The sequence below is a fragment of the Sapajus apella genome, unplaced genomic scaffold (genome assembly GCF_009761245.1).
Source record: "Sapajus apella isolate SASKATOON/1434 unplaced genomic scaffold, GSC_monkey_1.0 scaffold31, whole genome shotgun sequence".
Taxonomy (NCBI): Eukaryota; Metazoa; Chordata; class Mammalia; order Primates; family Cebidae; genus Sapajus; species Sapajus apella.
Genome location: NW_022436971.1, coordinates 23,571,202 through 23,573,681, shown reverse-complemented (window position 1 = coordinate 23,573,681; position 2,480 = coordinate 23,571,202).

Here is a 2,480-nt window from a genome sequence, read left to right as displayed (position 1 = left end):
TGTAGTTCAGGGGAAGGAAAACATTTTTTCTCTATTTATATCAGGTTCTCCAGCTTGGGCCACACAAATGGGGCCAGCCACACACAGATTAATAAGAGAAAACAAAGCAAAGCTTCTGAGCCTCTACGTCCGTGGGGGGCCCACAGGTGAGGGGCTCCCAGGGGTGATCAGAGCCTGGGTTTAAACACCAGCAAAGGAGAAGGGTTGAGGGCTTCTGGGTGGAGGAGGCAAGTTATGAGAAGGTGATCGGGAAAAGTGCTGTGTGAACCAGGGCTGTGGGGTGGGGCAGCTACCCAGAGGGGTCCGGCCTTCTCCACTGCTGAGAGCAGAATCTCCCGTGGAGAACAGAAGGGAATCGGCCTTCGAGGTCTCCGGTTCTTGATGACGTTGCTTTGGGGTCCCGGCCCTCCCCGTAGCTGGCGGCTGTGGAAACACCTGCGCACCGCCCCGCTCCTCTGCAGCTACCCAGGCCACGAGGCTCCCTTTGTCTTTATCGAGAACTGGAAGGAACTTCCTGCAGTTTTAGAAAAAGAGAAAACTATGATTTTACAAGAAAAAATTGAAAGAAGAAAAATGTTTCTTCAGTGATATCGGCACTTCGAAGGTGGCTTGTCCTCACGACAGGAGCGCCTGTGCCTTGCTTGTTGAGCTCCCGCCACGTCTGCCATCGTCAGTGCCCTTCAGCTCAGAACCATCTTTATGACAAATGGGCCTATTCTGAGGTGGCGGCTTCCGGCTCCTTCACGTGACGACACCCCTTCCTAAGGCCATTTTCTCTCTGCTTTGTTTCCAGCTATCGAGGTGTGTGTCAGCCTAAGAGACTAAAATCTACCACTTTGGAGGGTGAAATGACGTGAGCTCCTGTTAGATTCAGTTCAGCCTCAAGCTGCCTGTCTCTGCCTGCTGTAACCTGCTCTCACGCCAGCCTCCAGGTTTTGGCTCATCAGAGGAGGCCGGCTGCTCAAACCCCGTTCAAATAAGGCACATGCTGAGCTGCAACCAGCCCGGCTGTGGCCTCCATTTTCTGCCTGTCATTTTCCTTTCTGTCCCTAAATCTTCCACTTCATGGCTGTGCCGCAGTCTCTGAGCCTCCTCTGGCTCAGGAGGCTGCTGATTCACCAGTCATTGCTCACTTAGACTCTGTTAGATGTCATTTGGCTAAGGTTTTCCCTCTAACAATGTATTTAACTGTCCTTTCAGCTTTCCAGAGCTCACTCTTCTAGCAATTATCGAGTGCCTTTTCTCACCTGCAAACTCTGCTGCCTCCGTATCACTGTCCCAGGGCAGCTGCCCTCAGATTCTGCGCATCTAGAATTAGGAGGGTCAGACCCGCACACACGAGAGAGTCAGAAGTTGCACAGGACACCAAGATGGGTAGGGTTGCAGGGGGTGGGGGACTCTCTAGAGACAAACAGGACGGAATTCATCTTTGAGGTCTCTGGTTCTTTCATGAACTTTCTTTCAGCTTCACAGGCATTGCAGATTTTTGCCTGAAATTTTAAACTTGCCCTAATGGGGACCCCAGGAGGCGAGATCCTTCTACTCACAAAACAAACAAGGATGGAGATGAGTTTTAGCCACTTCTCTCTTCCACTTTTGCTGGGTCATGTTGCACCAAAGGACATTGGGAACCAGCTGTCACCCTAAAAGGAAGAGGCAGCCACACAAAGTGTGATTTGAAGAGTTGACTTGAGCCCAAGCAAGGACAGCTGCCTTGAAGACCCAGCCCCAAGCAACACTGGCCGGGAGCTGCACTCCACCTTTGGATAGGCAGGTTTTTTAAAGGCAGAAGCAGGGGCACAGAGAGGAGGCTGGCACAAGGTGGTTTGCAGCAATTCTCATTGGTTTGCAACAATAGCATTGATTAGCGATTTCGGAGTTACTGGAAAGCTGTGGGCAGGGGGTTACGGCGGCCGGTGGGGCGTAATGAGGCTGTGGCAACAGGGAGCACTTTCAGGGATGAACACACAGCTCAAGGCGGGTGCTGAGTCACAACTGCTGTCTCATTGCAGCCTCTTTGGGCCTAAGAATTTGAAAGGGCTCACATTCCTTAGATAAAAGTTATTTTCTTTCCTCACAGTAGATTCAACTCTAACACAGAAAATGCTTTACTTCTTCATTCTAATTTTTGCAACATTGAAAGATGCCTATGACTGAGAGAGGAAAATACAAGGGGGCCATGGACCGACCACGTGCAAAAGCAGAAATGCGACCCACAGCCTGCGCAGGGAGCCGAGCCCTACCTGCAGTGAACAGCCCAGGGTGTCGCCTGCTATCTGCAGATCGGACTTGCAGGCATCCTGATGGCTGTCTCCAGGGACGATCCACAAAGCTCAACAACAGCCCGTAACAATCCACCCAACCGGTCAGAGCTTAGCGACTCACAGCTGCCCCAGCTCCTGGTCCCACGGAGGACAAACCTCGAAAGACAGACATGCTCCCGACACTCACACAGGACCCCCCGATTCTAGATGCCGTCC